The sequence below is a fragment of the Triturus cristatus genome, chromosome 4_1, assembly GCF_964204655.1.
Source record: "Triturus cristatus chromosome 4_1, aTriCri1.1, whole genome shotgun sequence".
Classification (NCBI taxonomy): Eukaryota; Metazoa; Chordata; class Amphibia; order Caudata; family Salamandridae; genus Triturus; species Triturus cristatus.
The window spans coordinates 145,729,808-145,750,577 of record NC_140585.1 but is presented as its reverse complement, the minus strand read 5'-3'; the positions used below and the strand labels follow the sequence as shown (position 1 = coordinate 145,750,577).

Below are 20,770 nucleotides of genomic sequence, written 5' to 3'. Positions count from 1 at the left end.
TCAAACTAGGTGGGTCGCAGAATACTGGCATTCTGACAATTGGCTCGAGCCTGTCAACAATTTGGCAAGCTGCCATCTCCGAAGCTATAGTGTAGCAAGCTCCAGAAGCGAATCTCTCCCTTTCAATGTTGTCTTGAAACTGGATTCTTCATAGAGCTGGAGACCCCTAGAAACAGGCCTCCTGGATTTGCCAGTGCTTCTTCCAAGCGGTAACCCATCCTTTGTGAAGAACAAGCTTTGATGACCAGCATCCAGTTTTCTATCAGTGTTTTGTCTGTGTGCCTGAAAGGTGACGTTGTTATTAGCAGGTGGCAGGTCAAGTAAAGAAGAAATGTATGTAATAAAAGATTTGCGATGTAAAACCTTAAAAAATGTGTTTAGATAGGATGAAAAAAAACTAGAAGTATACCGTGGGGAGAAAAAAAAAGTCCCCTTCCCTGGCCGGGAATCGAACCCGGGCCGCGGCGGTGAGAGCGCCGAATCCTAACCACTAGACCACCAGGGAGCACTGGGTGCTCTGGAGCAGCACCTGCTCCAAGACATACCACCAGGGTGAGGCCGCCTGTGCTGCTGTCACAGGGTTTTGTGCATCAACTAAAGTAAGCAGGAAAACACACACACATCAACCTAACACTGGCAAGCTAGTCTTTACTACACTTTGGAAAACATCATGGGACACACAAAAAAAACACTGCTTTCAGGCACACCCCCAACAAAGCAATCTACTGAACGTTAAATAGACTCAGATCTCGGGACAGTTTCCATCCCTGGAAGACGCATGGGACCTTCATAACACACAACTAACTGGAGAGCAAAAACAGCAAGAACCAATTAACCATCCAGAAAAATACCAGTCACTGTTCTAGGTCAGCTCCTCTTCTCAGGGCACCAGCGGGAGGTCAGCGCCTCTTCTCAGGGCACCAGCGGGAGGTCAGCGCCTCTTCTCAGGGCACCAGCTGGAGGTCAGCACCTCTTCTCAGGGCACTAGCGGGGGGTCAGCGCCTCTTCTCAGGGGCCCTTGCAGGAGGGCAGCGCCTCTTCTCAGGGCACCAGCTGGAGGTCAGCGCCTCTTCTCAGGGCACTAGCGGGGGGGTCAGCGCCTCTTCTCAGGGGCCTTTGCAGGAGGGCAGCGCCTCTTCTCAGGGCACCAGCTGGAGGTCAGTGCCTCTTCTCAGGGCACTAGCGGGGGGTCAGCGCCTCTTCTCAGGGGCCCTTGCAGGAGGGCAGCGCCTCTTCTCAGGGCACCAGCTGGAGGTCAGCGCCTCTTCTCAGGGCACCAGCGGGAGGTCAGCGCCTCTTCTCAGGGCACCAGCTGGAGGTCAGCGCCTCTTCTCAGGGCACTAGCGGGGATCAGCACCTCTTCTCAGGTACCCCTGAAGGAGGGCAGTCCCTTTTCTCATGGCACCAGCGGGAGGTCAGCGCCTCTACTCAGGGCACCAGCAGGAGATAAGCGCCTCTTCTCAGGGCACCAGCGGGGGTCAGCTCCTCCTCTCAGAGCACCAGAGGGAGGGCAGTGCCTCTCCTCAGAGCACCAGCGGGGGGGGGTCAGTGCCTCTTCTCAGGGCCCCAGCGGGGTGTCAGCACCTCTACTCAGGGCACCAGCGGGGGGTCAGTGCCTCTTCTCAGGGCACCAGCAGGAGGTCAGCGCCTCTTCTTAGGGCACCAGCGGGAGGTCAGCACCTCTTCTCAGGGCACCAGCGGGAGGTCAGCACCTCTTCTCAGGGCACCAGCTGGAGGTCAGCGCCTCTTCTCAGGGCACTAGCGGGGGGGTCAGCACCTCTTCTCAGGGGCCCTTGCAGGAGGGCAGCGCCTCTTCTCAGGGCATCAGCTGGAGGTCAGCGCCTCTTCTCAGGGGCCCTTGCAGGAGGGCAGCGCCTCTTCTCAGGGCACCAGCTGGAGGTCAGCGCCTCTTCTCAGGGCACCAGCTGGAGGTCAGCGCCTCTTCTCAGGGCACTAGCGGGGGGGGTCAGCGCCTCTTCTCAGGGGCCCTTGCAGGAGGGCAGCGCCTATTCTCATGGCACCAGCTGGAGGTCAGCGCCTCTTCTCAGGGGCCCTTGCAGGAGGGCAGCGCCTCTTCTCAGGGCACCAGCTGGAGGTCAGCGCCACTTCTCAGGGCACTAGCGGGGAATCAGCACCTCTTCTCAGGTACCCCTAAAGGAGGGCAGTCCCTTTTCTCATGGCACCAGCGGGAGGTCAGCGCCTCTACTCAGGGCACCAGCAGGAGGTAAGCGCCTCTTCTCAGGGCACCAGCGGGGGTCAGCTCCTCCTCTCAGGGCACCAGAGGGAGGGCAGTGCCTCTCCTCAGGGCACCAGCGGGGTGTCAGCGCCTCTACTCAGGGCACCAGCGGGGGGTCAGTGCCTCTTCTCAGGGCACCAGCGGGGGTCTGCTCCTCTTCTCAGGGACCCCTGTAGGAGGGCAGCAGACCTTCTGGGGGATGCCTGCAGCTCGTCCAAGGCCTCGTCAAAGCTCTCAAGTAAGCCCAGATCTGAGCATGAGCGCTTCACCCAGACCAGGGTGTTGCTTTGGATGCTGGCTCCCCTCGCCCTCAGTTTAGAGTGTTAGAAACTACAAGTAGCAGAATACACTGCAATAGCCTGAAAGGAATTTGGTACTCATGCTGGACCTAGGCAATATAAGATCTCTGACGAGGATGGTGGGGAGTGCACGTGCAGGCCAGTGGAACTTTCACTTTCACAATGTGCCTGTAAGCCCTAAAACATTAGACCGAAACAAAGATAAATAAAACGCTTCAATGTCATAAAAAATAATTCCTCATTCAGAGCGCGATCCATCATTTCATTTATGTCTCTTGAAAAAACAACAGGCTTCAACGCATATGATTGATCATGTAGTCCTTTGATTTTGATGTAAATAACAAGGCTTCGTGCACGTTTCTTTTTTCAATTAAGTACACAGAAGGTTAAAACGAAAAGGCAGACATCCTTCGCAAAAAGTGTCCCACTTAAAAATTGCCCGTGATTGATCGTAAAAGTTATGAGACCGCATTAGTAAATCAGATGATGTCATGAGTGGAAAGCGCCACATTCTAGATGAAATTCTAAATAAAGGTAGAGTTGTCATGCTTTAAAAAATGCGATGGAATCCTCCCCGTCGGGGAATTGAACCCCGGTCTCCCGCGTGACAGGCGGGGATACTGACCACTATACTAACGAGGAACAGCTGCACCTGGTCTCGCTGAGCCGCTCCTCATGTGGCTGAAAACCCGCCTGTCCATCCTCATATGCTATGAATTTGTGCCATTTATCAACTCCTTCACACCAACACAGGGGCCCACAGGCTCAATAAACACACACACACTCCCTCACACAATACACACACAAACACACTCCTGCCTCACAAGATCCTTCTCACCTCCTAGCAGACACTCTCAGCAGCGCTCTCAGCAGCATCACCTGATGCCAGAGTCACAGCAACCAGCTCCCACGGCTGCTTCTGACGGCCCCGGCCTGGATCTTCAGCCCAGGGGCCCCTGGCTCTCTCTGATGCTGGAGGATTGCAGCGGGGGCTGCACACAGGGAGTGGGGAGGGAGACGCTCCCTCCCACCCGCCCACCCGCCCGCCTGCGCCAAAGGAGAAAGCTGGCTTGTAAAGGAGAAGAGAGGAGGCAGGAAAAGCCCAGGTGTGCGAGTGTCTGAGAAAGAGGCGCTTTGAATTGTGAAGCAGAGGAAAAAAGTGAAGACTTTGCAAAATTCCTTCGAGCCGGATTTGAACCAGCGACCTAAGGATATCAGCTTCCCCACTACAGTCCTCCGCTCTACCAACTGAGCTATCGAAGGCTCGGTGATGTAGGGATGACAAGGCGCTATATGGCATGAGGTGTGAGCAGCGTGCCCAGCCGCCTAGGCAGCACTCTGTCTCTAAACAGCAGCTCAAGGCCTTCATAAAGCGCCAAACCCTACAATGGAGACTTTCCTTCCCTGCACAAAGCCAGCAAAGGAAAACAAACAGGCCACCTGCCTTTCTCAATGCTTCTTTCAAATGCTAAGACATCACTTTGCGCACCTTAGAGCAACCTGTCCAGACACACTTACAAACTACCTTAGAAACGCCTCTCAAGGGCGACTATGACTGGCGCCCCAGACCAACCACCTCCCTTCTCTCCAGCCCCTAGCTAGAAGAATAGGAGACCTCACCCGGAGGATACAGACTCCAGAGTGACGGGCTAGAGACGCCCTTTGGGAGACATGACGGCACCAGGGCCGGACTGGCCATACGGGTAAAGAGAGAGCCCCCGCTGGACAGAGAGACTGAGGGACTCCGCCCATCCTGCGTAAATCCGGGCTTGGTGAGCAGTATCCCGCCCGCCCGTGTTGCTCTCCCCCTCCAATGCTGCTCTTCCCCATCTCCCTATCTGGCTTCACGTTAATACTATAAGCCCCCACCTCCTCTTTGCTTCCTTCCACCCAACCAGCAGATATCCATCAAACTAGGTGGGTCGCAGAATACTGGCATTCTGACAATTGGCTCGAGCCTGTCAACAATTTGGCAAGCTGCCATCTCCGAAGCTATAGTGTAGCAAGCTCCAGAAGCGAATCTCTCCCTTTCAATGTTGTCTTGAAACTGGATTCTTCATAGAGCTGGAGACCCCTAGAAACAGGCCTCCTGGATTTGCCAGTGCTTCTTCCAAGCGGTAACCCATCCTTTGTGAAGAACAAGCTTTGATGACCAGCATCCAGTTTTCTATCAGTGTTTTGTCTGTGTGCCTGAAAGGTGACGTTGTTATTAGCAGGTGGCAGGTCAAGTAAAGAAGAAATGTATGTAATAAAAGATTTGCGATGTAAAACCTTAAAAAATGTGTTTAGATAGGATGAAAAAAAACTAGAAGTATACCGTGGGGAGAAAAAAAAAGTCCCCTTCCCTGGCCGGGAATCGAACCCGGGCCGCGGCGGTGAGAGCGCCGAATCCTAACCACTAGACCACCAGGGAGCACTGGGTGCTCTGGAGCAGCACCTGCTCCAAGACATACCACCAGGGTGAGGCCGCCTGTGCTGCTGTCACAGGGTTTTGTGCATCAACTAAAGTAAGCAGGAAAACACACACACATCAACCTAACACTGGCAAGCTAGTCTTTACTACACTTTGGAAAACATCATGGGACACACAAAAAAAACACTGCTTTCAGGCACACCCCCAACAAAGCAATCTACTGAACGTTAAATAGACTCAGATCTCGGGACAGTTTCCATCCCTGGAAGACGCATGGGACCTTCATAACACACAACTAACTGGAGAGCAAAAACAGCAAGAACCAATTAACCATCCAGAAAAATACCAGTCACTGTTCTAGGTCAGCTCCTCTTCTCAGGGCACCAGCGGGAGGTCAGCGCCTCTTCTCAGGGCACCAGCGGGAGGTCAGCGCCTCTTCTCAGGGCACCAGCTGGAGGTCAGCACCTCTTCTCAGGGCACTAGCGGGGGGTCAGCGCCTCTTCTCAGGGGCCCTTGCAGGAGGGCAGCGCCTCTTCTCAGGGCACCAGCTGGAGGTCAGCGCCTCTTCTCAGGGCACTAGCGGGGGGGTCAGCGCCTCTTCTCAGGGGCCTTTGCAGGAGGGCAGCGCCTCTTCTCAGGGCACCAGCTGGAGGTCAGTGCCTCTTCTCAGGGCACTAGCGGGGGGTCAGCGCCTCTTCTCAGGGGCCCTTGCAGGAGGGCAGCGCCTCTTCTCAGGGCACCAGCTGGAGGTCAGCGCCTCTTCTCAGGGCACCAGCGGGAGGTCAGCGCCTCTTCTCAGGGCACCAGCTGGAGGTCAGCGCCTCTTCTCAGGGCACTAGCGGGGATCAGCACCTCTTCTCAGGTACCCCTGAAGGAGGGCAGTCCCTTTTCTCATGGCACCAGCGGGAGGTCAGCGCCTCTACTCAGGGCACCAGCAGGAGATAAGCGCCTCTTCTCAGGGCACCAGCGGGGGTCAGCTCCTCCTCTCAGAGCACCAGAGGGAGGGCAGTGCCTCTCCTCAGAGCACCAGCGGGGGGGGGTCAGTGCCTCTTCTCAGGGCCCCAGCGGGGTGTCAGCACCTCTACTCAGGGCACCAGCGGGGGGTCAGTGCCTCTTCTCAGGGCACCAGCAGGAGGTCAGCGCCTCTTCTTAGGGCACCAGCGGGAGGTCAGCACCTCTTCTCAGGGCACCAGCGGGAGGTCAGCACCTCTTCTCAGGGCACCAGCTGGAGGTCAGCGCCTCTTCTCAGGGCACTAGCGGGGGGGTCAGCACCTCTTCTCAGGGGCCCTTGCAGGAGGGCAGCGCCTCTTCTCAGGGCATCAGCTGGAGGTCAGCGCCTCTTCTCAGGGGCCCTTGCAGGAGGGCAGCGCCTCTTCTCAGGGCACCAGCTGGAGGTCAGCGCCTCTTCTCAGGGCACCAGCTGGAGGTCAGCGCCTCTTCTCAGGGCACTAGCGGGGGGGGTCAGCGCCTCTTCTCAGGGGCCCTTGCAGGAGGGCAGCGCCTATTCTCATGGCACCAGCTGGAGGTCAGCGCCTCTTCTCAGGGGCCCTTGCAGGAGGGCAGCGCCTCTTCTCAGGGCACCAGCTGGAGGTCAGCGCCACTTCTCAGGGCACTAGCGGGGAATCAGCACCTCTTCTCAGGTACCCCTAAAGGAGGGCAGTCCCTTTTCTCATGGCACCAGCGGGAGGTCAGCGCCTCTACTCAGGGCACCAGCAGGAGGTAAGCGCCTCTTCTCAGGGCACCAGCGGGGGTCAGCTCCTCCTCTCAGGGCACCAGAGGGAGGGCAGTGCCTCTCCTCAGGGCACCAGCGGGGTGTCAGCGCCTCTACTCAGGGCACCAGCGGGGGGTCAGTGCCTCTTCTCAGGGCACCAGCGGGGGTCTGCTCCTCTTCTCAGGGACCCCTGTAGGAGGGCAGCAGACCTTCTGGGGGATGCCTGCAGCTCGTCCAAGGCCTCGTCAAAGCTCTCAAGTAAGCCCAGATCTGAGCATGAGCGCTTCACCCAGACCAGGGTGTTGCTTTGGATGCTGGCTCCCCTCGCCCTCAGTTTAGAGTGTTAGAAACTACAAGTAGCAGAATACACTGCAATAGCCTGAAAGGAATTTGGTACTCATGCTGGACCTAGGCAATATAAGATCTCTGACGAGGATGGTGGGGAGTGCACGTGCAGGCCAGTGGAACTTTCACTTTCACAATGTGCCTGTAAGCCCTAAAACATTAGACCGAAACAAAGATAAATAAAACGCTTCAATGTCATAAAAAATAATTCCTCATTCAGAGCGCGATCCATCATTTCATTTATGTCTCTTGAAAAAACAACAGGCTTCAACGCATATGATTGATCATGTAGTCCTTTGATTTTGATGTAAATAACAAGGCTTCGTGCACGTTTCTTTTTTCAATTAAGTACACAGAAGGTTAAAACGAAAAGGCAGACATCCTTCGCAAAAAGTGTCCCACTTAAAAATTGCCCGTGATTGATCGTAAAAGTTATGAGACCGCATTAGTAAATCAGATGATGTCATGAGTGGAAAGCGCCACATTCTAGATGAAATTCTAAATAAAGGTAGAGTTGTCATGCTTTAAAAAATGCGATGGAATCCTCCCCGTCGGGGAATTGAACCCCGGTCTCCCGCGTGACATGCGGGGATACTGACCACTATACTAACGAGGAACAGCTGCACCTGGTCTCGCTGAGCCGCTCCTCATGTGGCTGAAAACCCGCCTGTCCATCCTCATATGCTATGAATTTGTGCCATTTATCAACTCCTTCACACCAACACAGGGGCCCACAGGCTCAACAAACACACACACACTCCCTCACACAATACACACACAAACACACTCCTGCCTCACAAGATCCTTCTCACCTCCTAGCAGACACTCTCAGCAGCGCTCTCAGCAGCATCACCTGATGCCAGAGTCACAGCAACCAGCTCCCACGGCTGCTTCTGACGGCCCCGGCCTGGATCTTCAGCCCAGGGGCCCCTGGCTCTCTCTGATGCTGGAGGATTGCAGCGGGGGCTGCACACAGGGAGTGGGGAGGGAGACGCTCCCTCCCACCCGCCCACCCGCCCGCCTGCGCCAAAGGAGAAAGCTGGCTTGTAAAGGAGAAGAGAGGAGGCAGGAAAAGCCCAGGTGTGCGAGTGTCTGAGAAAGAGGCGCTTTGAATTGTGAAGCAGAGGAAAAAAGTGAAGACTTTGCAAAATTCCTTCGAGCCGGATTTGAACCAGCGACCTAAGGATATCAGCTTCCCCACTACAGTCCTCCGCTCTACCAACTGAGCTATCGAAGGCTCGGTGATGTAGGGATGACAAGGCGCTATATGGCATGAGGTGTGAGCAGCGTGCCCAGCCGCCTAGGCAGCACTCTGTCTCTAAACAGCAGCTCAAGGCCTTCATAAAGCGCCAAACCCTACAATGGAGACTTTCCTTCCCTGCACAAAGCCAGCAAAGGAAAACAAACAGGCCACCTGCCTTTCTCAATGCTTCTTTCAAATGCTAAGACATCACTTTGCGCACCTTAGAGCAACCTGTCCAGACACACTTACAAACTACCTTAGAAACGCCTCTCAAGGGCGACTATGACTGGCGCCCCAGACCAACCACCTCCCTTCTCTCCAGCCCCTAGCTAGAAGAATAGGAGACCTCACCCGGAGGATACAGACTCCAGAGTGACGGGCTAGAGACGCCCTTTGGGAGACATGACGGCACCAGGGCCGGACTGGCCATACGGGTAAAGAGAGAGCCCCCGCTGGACAGAGAGACTGAGGGACTCCGCCCATCCTGCGTAAATCCGGGCTTGGTGAGCAGTATCCCGCCCGCCCGTGTTGCTCTCCCCCTCCAATGCTGCTCTTCCCCATCTCCCTATCTGGCTTCACGTTAATACTATAAGCCCCCACCTCCTCTTTGCTTCCTTCCACCCAACCAGCAGATATCCATCAAACTAGGTGGGTCGCAGAATACTGGCATTCTGACAATTGGCTCGAGCCTGTCAACAATTTGGCAAGCTGCCATCTCCGAAGCTATAGTGTAGCAAGCTCCAGAAGCGAATCTCTCCCTTTCAATGTTGTCTTGAAACTGGATTCTTCATAGAGCTGGAGACCCCTAGAAACAGGCCTCCTGGATTTGCCAGTGCTTCTTCCAAGCGGTAACCCATCCTTTGTGAAGAACAAGCTTTGATGACCAGCATCCAGTTTTCTATCAGTGTTTTGTCTGTGTGCCTGAAAGGTGACGTTGTTATTAGCAGGTGGCAGGTCAAGTAAAGAAGAAATGTATGTAATAAAAGATTTGCGATGTAAAACCTTAAAAAATGTGTTTAGATAGGATGAAAAAAAACTAGAAGTATACCGTGGGGAGAAAAAAAGAGTCCCTTCCCTGACCGGGAATCGAACCCGGGCCGCGGCGGTGAGAGCGCCGAATCCTAACCACTAGACCACCAGGGAGCACTGGGTGCTCTGGAGCAGCACCTGCTCCAAGACATACCACCAGGGTGAGGCCGCCTGTGCTGCTGTCACAGGGTTTTGTGCATCAACTAAAGTAAGCAGGAAAACACACACACATCAACCTAACACTGGCAAGCTAGTCTTTACTACACTTTGGAAAACATCATGGGACACACAAAAAAAACACTGCTTTCAGGCACACCCCCAACAAAGCAATCTACTGAACGTTAAATAGACTCAGATCTCGGGACAGTTTCCATCCCTGGAAGACGCATGGGACCTTCATAACACACAACTAACTGGAGAGCAAAAACAGCAAGAACCAATTAACCATCCAGAAAAATACCAGTCACTGTTCTAGGTCAGCTCCTCTTCTCAGGGCACCAGCGGGAGGTCAGCGCCTCTTCTCAGGGCACCAGCGGGAGGTCAGCGCCTCTTCTCAGGGCACCAGCTGGAGGTCAGCACCTCTTCTCAGGGCACTAGCGGGGGGTCAGCGCCTCTTCTCAGGGGCCCTTGCAGGAGGGCAGCGCCTCTTCTCAGGGCACCAGCTGGAGGTCAGCGCCTCTTCTCAGGGCACTAGCGGGGGGGTCAGCGCCTCTTCTCAGGGGCCTTTGCAGGAGGGCAGCGCCTCTTCTCAGGGCACCAGCTGGAGGTCAGTGCCTCTTCTCAGGGCACTAGCGGGGGGTCAGCGCCTCTTCTCAGGGGCCCTTGCAGGAGGGCAGCGCCTCTTCTCAGGGCACCAGCTGGAGGTCAGCGCCTCTTCTCAGGGCACCAGCGGGAGGTCAGCGCCTCTTCTCAGGGCACCAGCTGGAGGTCAGCGCCTCTTCTCAGGGCACTAGCGGGGATCAGCACCTCTTCTCAGGTACCCCTGAAGGAGGGCAGTCCCTTTTCTCATGGCACCAGCGGGAGGTCAGCGCCTCTACTCAGGGCACCAGCAGGAGATAAGCGCCTCTTCTCAGGGCACCAGCGGGGGTCAGCTCCTCCTCTCAGAGCACCAGAGGGAGGGCAGTGCCTCTCCTCAGAGCACCAGCGGGGTGGGGGCAGTGCCTCTTCTCAGGGCCCCAGCGGGGTGTCAGCACCTCTACTCAGGGCACCAGCGGGGGGTCAGTGCCTCTTCTCAGGGCACCAGCAGGAGGTCAGCGCCTCTTCTTAGGGCACCAGCGGGAGGTCAGCACCTCTTCTCAGGGCACCAGCGGGAGGTCAGCACCTCTTCTCAGGGCACCAGCTGGAGGTCAGCGCCTCTTCTCAGGGCACTAGCGGGGGGGTCAGCACCTCTTCTCAGGGGCCCTTGCAGGAGGGCAGCGCCTCTTCTCAGGGCATCAGCTGGAGGTCAGCGCCTCTTCTCAGGGGCCCTTGCAGGAGGGCAGCGCCTCTTCTCAGGGCACCAGCTGGAGGTCAGCGCCTCTTCTCAGGGCACCAGCTGGAGGTCAGCGCCTCTTCTCAGGGCACTAGCGGGGGGGGTCAGCGCCTCTTCTCAGGGGCCCTTGCAGGAGGGCAGCGCCTATTCTCATGGCACCAGCTGGAGGTCAGCGCCTCTTCTCAGGGGCCCTTGCAGGAGGGCAGCGCCTCTTCTCAGGGCACCAGCTGGAGGTCAGCGCCACTTCTCAGGGCACTAGCGGGGAATCAGCACCTCTTCTCAGGTACCCCTAAAGGAGGGCAGTCCCTTTTCTCATGGCACCAGCGGGAGGTCAGCGCCTCTACTCAGGGCACCAGCAGGAGGTAAGCGCCTCTTCTCAGGGCACCAGCGGGGGTCAGCTCCTCCTCTCAGGGCACCAGAGGGAGGGCAGTGCCTCTCCTCAGGGCACCAGCGGGGTGTCAGCGCCTCTACTCAGGGCACCAGCGGGGGGTCAGTGCCTCTTCTCAGGGCACCAGCGGGGGTCTGCTCCTCTTCTCAGGGACCCCTGTAGGAGGGCAGCAGACCTTCTGGGGGATGCCTGCAGCTCGTCCAAGGCCTCGTCAAAGCTCTCAAGTAAGCCCAGATCTGAGCATGAGCGCTTCACCCAGACCAGGGTGTTGCTTTGGATGCTGGCTCCCCTCGCCCTCAGTTTAGAGTGTTAGAAACTACAAGTAGCAGAATACACTGCAATAGCCTGAAAGGAATTTGGTACTCATGCTGGACCTAGGCAATATAAGATCTCTGACGAGGATGGTGGGGAGTGCACGTGCAGGCCAGTGGAACTTTCACTTTCACAATGTGCCTGTAAGCCCTAAAACATTAGACCGAAACAAAGATAAATAAAACGCTTCAATGTCATAAAAAATAATTCCTCATTCAGAGCGCGATCCATCATTTCATTTATGTCTCTTGAAAAAACAACAGGCTTCAACGCATATGATTGATCATGTAGTCCTTTGATTTTGATGTAAATAACAAGGCTTCGTGCACGTTTCTTTTTTCAATTAAGTACACAGAAGGTTAAAACGAAAAGGCAGACATCCTTCGCAAAAAGTGTCCCACTTAAAAATTGCCCGTGATTGATCGTAAAAGTTATGAGACCGCATTAGTAAATCAGATGATGTCATGAGTGGAAAGCGCCACATTCTAGATGAAATTCTAAATAAAGGTAGAGTTGTCATGCTTTAAAAAATGCGATGGAATCCTCCCCGTCGGGGAATTGAACCCCGGTCTCCCGCGTGACAGGCGGGGATACTGACCACTATACTAACGAGGAACAGCTGCACCTGGTCTCGCTGAGCCGCTCCTCATGTGGCTGAAAACCCGCCTGTCCATCCTCATATGCTATGAATTTGTGCCATTTATCAACTCCTTCACACCAACACAGGGGCCCACAGGCTCAATAAACACACACACACTCCCTCACACAATACACACACAAACACACTCCTGCCTCACAAGATCCTTCTCACCTCCTAGCAGACACTCTCAGCAGCGCTCTCAGCAGCATCACCTGATGCCAGAGTCACAGCAACCAGCTCCCACGGCTGCTTCTGACGGCCCCGGCCTGGATCTTCAGCCCAGGGGCCCCTGGCTCTCTCTGATGCTGGAGGATTGCAGCGGGGGCTGCACACAGGGAGTGGGGAGGGAGACGCTCCCTCCCACCCGCCCACCCGCCCGCCTGCGCCAAAGGAGAAAGCTGGCTTGTAAAGGAGAAGAGAGGAGGCAGGAAAAGCCCAGGTGTGCGAGTGTCTGAGAAAGAGGCGCTTTGAATTGTGAAGCAGAGGAAAAAAGTGAAGACTTTGCAAAATTCCTTCGAGCCGGATTTGAACCAGCGACCTAAGGATATCAGCTTCCCCACTACAGTCCTCCGCTCTACCAACTGAGCTATCGAAGGCTCGGTGATGTAGGGATGACAAGGCGCTATATGGCATGAGGTGTGAGCAGCGTGCCCAGCCGCCTAGGCAGCACTCTGTCTCTAAACAGCAGCTCAAGGCCTTCATAAAGCGCCAAACCCTACAATGGAGACTTTCCTTCCCTGCACAAAGCCAGCAAAGGAAAACAAACAGGCCACCTGCCTTTCTCAATGCTTCTTTCAAATGCTAAGACATCACTTTGCGCACCTTAGAGCAACCTGTCCAGACACACTTACAAACTACCTTAGAAACGCCTCTCAAGGGCGACTATGACTGGCGCCCCAGACCAACCACCTCCCTTCTCTCCAGCCCCTAGCTAGAAGAATAGGAGACCTCACCCGGAGGATACAGACTCCAGAGTGACGGGCTAGAGACGCCCTTTGGGAGACATGACGGCACCAGGGCCGGACTGGCCATACGGGTAAAGAGAGAGCCCCCGCTGGACAGAGAGACTGAGGGACTCCGCCCATCCTGCGTAAATCCGGGCTTGGTGAGCAGTATCCCGCCCGCCCGTGTTGCTCTCCCCCTCCAATGCTGCTCTTCCCCATCTCCCTATCTGGCTTCACGTTAATACTATAAGCCCCCACCTCCTCTTTGCTTCCTTCCACCCAACCAGCAGATATCCATCAAACTAGGTGGGTCGCAGAATACTGGCATTCTGACAATTGGCTCGAGCCTGTCAACAATTTGGCAAGCTGCCATCTCCGAAGCTATAGTGTAGCAAGCTCCAGAAGCGAATCTCTCCCTTTCAATGTTGTCTTGAAACTGGATTCTTCATAGAGCTGGAAACCCCTAGAAACAGGCCTCCTGGATTTGCCAGTGCTTCTTCCAAGCGGTAACCCATCCTTTGTGAAGAACAAGCTTTGATGACCAGCATCCAGTTTTCTATCAGTGTTTTGTCTGTGTGCCTGAAAGGTGACGTTGTTATTAGCAGGTGGCAGGTCAAGTAAAGAAGAAATGTATGTAATAAAAGATTTGCGATGTAAAACCTTAAAAAATGTGTTTAGATAGGATGAAAAAAAACTAGAAGTATACCGTGGGGAGAAAAAAAAAGTCCCCTTCCCTGGCCGGGAATCGAACCCGGGCCGCGGCGGTGAGAGCGCCGAATCCTAACCACTAGACCACCAGGGAGCACTGGGTGCTCTGGAGCAGCACCTGCTCCAAGACATACCACCAGGGTGAGGCCGCCTGTGCTGCTGTCACAGGGTTTTGTGCATCAACTAAAGTAAGCAGGAAAACACACACACATCAACCTAACACTGGCAAGCTAGTCTTTACTACACTTTGGAAAACATCATGGGACACACAAAAAAAACACTGCTTTCAGGCACACCCCCAACAAAGCAATCTACTGAACGTTAAATAGACTCAGATCTCGGGACAGTTTCCATCCCTGGAAGACGCATGGGACCTTCATAACACACAACTAACTGGAGAGCAAAAACAGCAAGAACCAATTAACCATCCAGAAAAATACCAGTCACTGTTCTAGGTCAGCTCCTCTTCTCAGGGCACCAGCGGGAGGTCAGCGCCTCTTCTCAGGGCACCAGCGGGAGGTCAGCGCCTCTTCTCAGGGCACCAGCTGGAGGTCAGCACCTCTTCTCAGGGCACTAGCGGGGGGTCAGCGCCTCTTCTCAGGGGCCCTTGCAGGAGGGCAGCGCCTCTTCTCAGGGCACCAGCTGGAGGTCAGCGCCTCTTCTCAGGGCACTAGCGGGGGGGTCAGCGCCTCTTCTCAGGGGCCTTTGCAGGAGGGCAGCGCCTCTTCTCAGGGCACCAGCTGGAGGTCAGTGCCTCTTCTCAGGGCACTAGCGGGGGGTCAGCGCCTCTTCTCAGGGGCCCTTGCAGGAGGGCAGCGCCTCTTCTCAGGGCACCAGCTGGAGGTCAGCGCCTCTTCTCAGGGCACCAGCGGGAGGTCAGCGCCTCTTCTCAGGGCACCAGCTGGAGGTCAGCGCCTCTTCTCAGGGCACTAGCGGGGATCAGCACCTCTTCTCAGGTACCCCTGAAGGAGGGCAGTCCCTTTTCTCATGGCACCAGCGGGAGGTCAGCGCCTCTACTCAGGGCACCAGCAGGAGATAAGCGCCTCTTCTCAGGGCACCAGCGGGGGTCAGCTCCTCCTCTCAGAGCACCAGAGGGAGGGCAGTGCCTCTCCTCAGAGCACCAGCGGGGGGGGGTCAGTGCCTCTTCTCAGGGCCCCAGCGGGGTGTCAGCACCTCTACTCAGGGCACCAGCGGGGGGTCAGTGCCTCTTCTCAGGGCACCAGCAGGAGGTCAGCGCCTCTTCTTAGGGCACCAGCGGGAGGTCAGCACCTCTTCTCAGGGCACCAGCGGGAGGTCAGCACCTCTTCTCAGGGCACCAGCTGGAGGTCAGCGCCTCTTCTCAGGGCACTAGCGGGGGGGTCAGCACCTCTTCTCAGGGGCCCTTGCAGGAGGGCAGCGCCTCTTCTCAGGGCATCAGCTGGAGGTCAGCGCCTCTTCTCAGGGGCCCTTGCAGGAGGGCAGCGCCTCTTCTCAGGGCACCAGCTGGAGGTCAGCGCCTCTTCTCAGGGCACCAGCTGGAGGTCAGCGCCTCTTCTCAGGGCACTAGCGGGGGGGGTCAGCGCCTCTTCTCAGGGGCCCTTGCAGGAGGGCAGCGCCTATTCTCATGGCACCAGCTGGAGGTCAGCGCCTCTTCTCAGGGGCCCTTGCAGGAGGGCAGCGCCTCTTCTCAGGGCACCAGCTGGAGGTCAGCGCCACTTCTCAGGGCACTAGCGGGGAATCAGCACCTCTTCTCAGGTACCCCTAAAGGAGGGCAGTCCCTTTTCTCATGGCACCAGCGGGAGGTCAGCGCCTCTACTCAGGGCACCAGCAGGAGGTAAGCGCCTCTTCTCAGGGCACCAGCGGGGGTCAGCTCCTCCTCTCAGGGCACCAGAGGGAGGGCAGTGCCTCTCCTCAGGGCACCAGCGGGGTGTCAGCGCCTCTACTCAGGGCACCAGCGGGGGGTCAGTGCCTCTTCTCAGGGCACCAGCGGGGGTCTGCTCCTCTTCTCAGGGACCCCTGTAGGAGGGCAGCAGACCTTCTGGGGGATGCCTGCAGCTCGTCCAAGGCCTCGTCAAAGCTCTCAAGTAAGCCCAGATCTGAGCATGAGCGCTTCACCCAGACCAGGGTGTTGCTTTGGATGCTGGCTCCCCTCGCCCTCAGTTTAGAGTGTTAGAAACTACAAGTAGCAGAATACACTGCAATAGCCTGAAAGGAATTTGGTACTCATGCTGGACCTAGGCAATATAAGATCTCTGACGAGGATGGTGGGGAGTGCACGTGCAGGCCAGTGGAACTTTCACTTTCACAATGTGCCTGTAAGCCCTAAAACATTAGACCGAAACAAAGATAAATAAAACGCTTCAATGTCATAAAAAATAATTCCTCATTCAGAGCGCGATCCATCATTTCATTTATGTCTCTTGAAAAAACAACAGGCTTCAACGCATATGATTGATCATGTAGTCCTTTGATTTTGATGTAAATAACAAGGCTTCGTGCACGTTTCTTTTTTCAATTAAGTACACAGAAGGTTAAAACGAAAAGGCAGACATCCTTCGCAAAAAGTGTCCCACTTAAAAATTGCCCGTGATTGATCGTAAAAGTTATGAGACCGCATTAGTAAATCAGATGATGTCATGAGTGGAAAGCGCCACATTCTAGATGAAATTCTAAATAAAGGTAGAGTTGTCATGCTTTAAAAAATGCGATGGAATCCTCCCCGTCGGGGAATTGAACCCCGGTCTCCCGCGTGACAGGCGGGGATACTGACCACTATACTAACGAGGAACAGCTGCACCTGGTCTCGCTGAGCCGCTCCTCATGTGGCTGAAAACCCGCCTGTCCATCCTCATATGCTATGAATTTGTGCCATTTATCAACTCCTTCACACCAACACAGGGGCCCACAGGCTCAACAAACACACACACACTCCCTCACACAATACACACACAAACACACTCCTGCCTCACAAGATCCTTCTCACCTCCTAGCAGACACTCTCAGCAGCGCTCTCAGCAGCATCACCTGATGCCAGAGTCACAGCAACCAGCTCCCACGGCTGCTTCTGACGGCCCCGGCCTGGATCTTCAGCCCAGGGGCCCCTGGCTCTCTCTGATGCTGGAGGATTGCAGCGGGGGCTGCACACAGGGAGTGGGGAGGGAGACGCTCCCTCCCACCCGCCCACCCGCCCGCCTGCGCCAAAGGAGAAAGCTGGCTTGTAAAGGAGAAGAGAGGAGGCAGGAAAAGCCCAGGTGTGCGAGTGTCTGAGAAAGAGGCGCTTTGAATTGTGAAGCAGAGGAAAAAAGTGAAGACTTTGCAAAATTCCTTCGAGCCGGATTTGAACCAGCGACCTAAGGATATCAGCTTCCCCACTACAGTCCTCCGCTCTACCAACTGAGCTATCGAAGGCTCGGTGATGTAGGGATGACAAGGCGCTATATGGCATGAGGTGTGAGCAGCGTGCCCAGCCGCCTAGGCAGCACTCTGTCTCTAAACAGCAGCTCAAGGCCTTCATAAAGCGCCAAACCCTACAATGGAGACTTTCCTTCCCTGCACAAAGCCAGCAAAGGAAAACAAACAGGCCACCTGCCTTTCTCAATGCTTCTTTCAAATGCTAAGACATCACTTTGCGCACCTTAGAGCAACCTGTCCAGACACACTTACAAACTACCTTAGAAACGCCTCTCAAGGGCGACTATGACTGGCGCCCCAGACCAACCACCTCCCTTCTCTCCAGCCCCTAGCTAGAAGAATAGGAGACCTCACCCGGAGGATACAGACTCCAGAGTGACGGGCTAGAGACGCCCTTTGGGAGACATGACGGCACCAGGGCCGGACTGGCCATACGGGTAAAGAGAGAGCCCCCGCTGGACAGAGAGACTGAGGGACTCCGCCCATCCTGCGTAAATCCGGGCTTGGTGAGCAGTATCCCGCCCGCCCGTGTTGCTCTCCCCCTCCAATGCTGCTCTTCCCCATCTCCCTATCTGGCTTCACGTTAATACTATAAGCCCCCACCTCCTCTTTGCTTCCTTCCACCCAACCAGCAGATATCCATCAAACTAGGTGGGTCGCAGAATACTGGCATTCTGACAATTGGCTCGAGCCTGTCAACAATTTGGCAAGCTGCCATCTCCGAAGCTATAGTGTAGCAAGCTCCAGAAGCGAATCTCTCCCTTTCAATGTTGTCTTGAAACTGGATTCTTCATAGAGCTGGAGACCCCTAGAAACAGGCCTCCTGGATTTGCCAGTGCTTCTTCCAAGCGGTAACCCATCCTTTGTGAAGAACAAGCTTTGATGACCAGCATCCAGTTTTCTATCAGTGTTTTGTCTGTGTGCCTGAAAGGTGACGTTGTTATTAGCAGGTGGCAGGTCAAGTAAAGAAGAAATGTATGTAATAAAAGATTTGCGATGTAAAACCTTAAAAAATGTGTTTAGATAGGATGAAAAAAAACTAGAAGTATACCGTGGGGAGAAAAAAAGAGTCCCTTCCCTGACCGGGAATCGAACCCGGGCCGCGGCGGTGAGAGCGCCGAATCCTAACCACTAGACCACCAGGGAGCACTGGGTGCTCTGGAGCAGCACCTGCTCCAAGACATACCACCAGGGTGAGGCCGCCTGTGCTGCTGTCACAGGGTTTTGTGCATCAACTAAAGTAAGCAGGAAAACACACACACATCAACCTAACACTGGCAAGCTAGTCTTTACTACACTTTGGAAAACATCATGGGACACACAAAAAAAACACTGCTTTCAGGCACACCCCCAACAAAGCAATCTACTGAACGTTAAATAGACTCAGATCTCGGGACAGTTTCCATCCCTGGAAGACGCATGGGACCTTCATAACACACAACTAACTGGAGAGCAAAAACAGCAAGAACCAATTAACCATCCAGAAAAATACCAGTCACTGTTCTAGGTCAGCTCCTCTTCTCAGGGCACCAGCGGGAGGTCAGCGCCTCTTCTCAGGGCACCAGCGGGAGGTCAGCGCCTCTTCTCAGGGCACCAGCTGGAGGTCAGCACCTCTTCTCAGGGCACTAGCGGGGGGTCAGCGCCTCTTCTCAGGGGCCCTTGCAGGAGGGCAGCGCCTCTTCTCAGGGCACCAGCTGGAGGTCAGCGCCTCTTCTCAGGGCACTAGCGGGGGGGTCAGCGCCTCTTCTCAGGGGCCTTTGCAGGAGGGCAGCGCCTCTTCTCAGGGCACCAGCTGGAGGTCAGTGCCTCTTCTCAGGGCACTAGCGGGGGGTCAGCGCCTCTTCTCAGGGGCCCTTGCAGGAGGGCAGCGCCTCTTCTCAGGGCACCAGCTGGAGGTCAGCGCCTCTTCTCAGGGCACCAGCGGGAGGTCAGCGCCTCTTCTCAGGGCACCAGCTGGAGGTCAGCGCCTCTTCTCAGGGCACTAGCGGGGATCAGCACCTCTTCTCAGGTACCCCTGAAGGAGGGCAGTCCCTTTTCTCATGGCACCAGCGGGAGGTCAGCGCCTCTACTCAGGGCACCAGCAGGAGATAAGCGCCTCTTCTCAGGGCACCAGCGGGGGTCAGCTCCTCCTCTCAGAGCACCAGAGGGAGGGCAGTGCCTCTCCTCAGAGCACCAGCGGGGGGGGGTCAGTGCCTCTTCTCAGGGCCCCAGCGGGGTGTCAGCACCTCTACTCAGGGCACCAGCGGGGGGTCAGTGCCTCTTCTCAGGGCACCAGCAGGAGGTCAGCGCCTCTTCTTAGGGCACCAGCGGGAGGTCAGCACCTCTTCTCAGGGCACCAGCGGGAGGTCAGCACCTCTTCTCAGGGCACCAGCTGGAGGTCAGCGCCTCTTCTCAGGGCACTAGCGGGGGGGTCAGCACCTCTTCTCAGGGGCCCTTGCAGGAGGGCAGCGCCTCTTCTCAGGGCATCAGCTGGAGGTCAGCGCCTCTTCTCAGGGGCCCTTGCAGGAGGGCAGCGCCTCTTCTCAGGGCACCAGCTGGAGGTCAGCGCCTCTTCTCAGGGCACCAGCTGGAGGTCAGCGCCTCTTCTCAGGGCACTAGCGGGGGGGGTCAGCGCCTCTTCTCAGGGGCCCTTGCAGGAGGGCAGCGCCTATTCTCATGGCACCAGCTGGAGGTCAGCGCCTCTTCTCAGGGGCCCTTGCAGGAGGGCAGCGCCTCTTCTCAGGGCACCAGCTGGAGGTCAGCGCCACTTCTCAGGGCACTAGCGGGGAATCAGCACCTCTTCTCAGGTACCCCTAAAGGAGGGCAGTCCCTTTTCTCATGGCACCAGCGGGAGGTCAGCGCCTCTACTCAGGGCACCAGCAGGAGGTAAGCGCCTCTTCTCAGGGCACCAGCGGGGGTCAGCTCCTCCTCTCAGGGCACCAGAGGGAGGGCAGTGCCTCTCCTCAGGGCACCAGCGGGGTGTCAGCGCCTCTACTCAGGGCACCAGCGGGGGGTCAGTGCCTCTTCTCAGGGCACCAGCGGGGGTCTGCTCCTCTTCTCAGGGACCCCTGTAGGAGGGCAGCAGACCTTCTGGGGGATGCCTGCAGCTCGTCCAAGGCCTCGTCAAAGCTCTCAAGTAAGCCCAGATCTGAGCATGAGCGCTTCACCCAGACCAGGGTGTTGCTTTGGATGCTGGCTCCCCTCGCCCTCAGTTTAGAGTGTTAGAAACTACAAGTAGCAGAATACACTGCAATAGCCTGAAAGGAATTTGGTACTCATGCTGGACCTAGGCAATATAAGATCTCTGACGAGGATGGTGGGGAGTGCACGTGCAGGCCAGTGGAACTTTCACTTTCACAATGTGCCTGTAAGCCCTAAAACATTAGACCGAAACAAAGATAAATAAAACGCTTCAATGTCATAAAAAATAATTCCTCATTCAGAGCGCGATCCATCATTTCATTTATGTCTCTTGAAAAAACAACAGGCTTCAACGCATATGATTGATCATGTAGTCCTTTGATTTTGATGTAAATAACAAGGCTTCGTGCACGTTTCTTTTTTCAATTAAGTACACAGAAGGTTAAAACGAAAAGGCAGACATCCTTCGCAAAAAGTGTCCCACTTAAAAATTGCCCGTGATTGATCGTAAAAGTTATGAG

The 20,770-nt window shown here is 55.6% G+C and overlaps 8 non-coding genes across 8 annotated transcripts; all 8 read right to left on the bottom strand.

Annotated features, from left to right (window-relative positions):
* Window positions 1-433: 433 nt before the first annotated feature.
* TRNAE-CUC (transfer RNA glutamic acid (anticodon CUC)) lies at window positions 434-505 on the bottom strand. The gene has a single exon. It is a non-coding gene; the product is annotated as a tRNA-Glu (tRNA).
* A 2,600-nt stretch (window positions 506-3,105) lies between these two features.
* TRNAD-GUC (transfer RNA aspartic acid (anticodon GUC)) lies at window positions 3,106-3,177 on the bottom strand. The gene has a single exon. It is a non-coding gene; the product is annotated as a tRNA-Asp (tRNA).
* Window positions 3,178-4,876: 1,699 nt separating this feature from the next.
* Window positions 4,877-4,948, bottom strand: TRNAE-CUC (transfer RNA glutamic acid (anticodon CUC)). The gene has a single exon. It is a non-coding gene; the product is annotated as a tRNA-Glu (tRNA).
* A 4,370-nt stretch (window positions 4,949-9,318) lies between these two features.
* TRNAE-CUC (transfer RNA glutamic acid (anticodon CUC)) lies at window positions 9,319-9,390 on the bottom strand. The gene has a single exon. It is a non-coding gene; the product is annotated as a tRNA-Glu (tRNA).
* Window positions 9,391-11,990: 2,600 nt separating this feature from the next.
* On the bottom strand, window positions 11,991-12,062 carry TRNAD-GUC (transfer RNA aspartic acid (anticodon GUC)). Its single transcript has one exon. It is a non-coding gene; the product is annotated as a tRNA-Asp (tRNA).
* A 1,699-nt stretch (window positions 12,063-13,761) lies between these two features.
* TRNAE-CUC (transfer RNA glutamic acid (anticodon CUC)) lies at window positions 13,762-13,833 on the bottom strand. The gene has a single exon. It is a non-coding gene; the product is annotated as a tRNA-Glu (tRNA).
* A 2,600-nt stretch (window positions 13,834-16,433) lies between these two features.
* On the bottom strand, window positions 16,434-16,505 carry TRNAD-GUC (transfer RNA aspartic acid (anticodon GUC)). The gene has a single exon. It is a non-coding gene; the product is annotated as a tRNA-Asp (tRNA).
* Window positions 16,506-18,203: 1,698 nt separating this feature from the next.
* On the bottom strand, window positions 18,204-18,275 carry TRNAE-CUC (transfer RNA glutamic acid (anticodon CUC)). Its single transcript has one exon. It is a non-coding gene; the product is annotated as a tRNA-Glu (tRNA).
* Window positions 18,276-20,770: the final 2,495 nt, after the last annotated feature.